The sequence below is a fragment of the Penaeus monodon genome, chromosome 32 (assembly GCF_015228065.2).
Source record: "Penaeus monodon isolate SGIC_2016 chromosome 32, NSTDA_Pmon_1, whole genome shotgun sequence".
In the NCBI taxonomy this organism is placed as follows: Eukaryota; Metazoa; Arthropoda; class Malacostraca; order Decapoda; family Penaeidae; genus Penaeus; species Penaeus monodon.
The window spans coordinates 34,467,208-34,467,426 of NC_051417.1; positions in this window are offsets into that span (position 1 = coordinate 34,467,208).

Sequence of the window (219 nt, forward strand, 5' to 3'; positions counted from 1 at the left end):
CCATAATTTTTACCACTTTATCACTGTTTACCTCATGTTGAATGCAAGGCACTCATGATCCCAATAACAAGGCCACTTTCTAAAGCATTACTAACACTAACTTAGCTATTAGATTGCCGAAGTAAACCTTCTATCGCAAAGTGCTAACATGAACTTAGTAAAGTGAATTAGTAAATTAGTGGCTCTCTCACCCTTCCTCTAGCTCGATTAATCCAAACG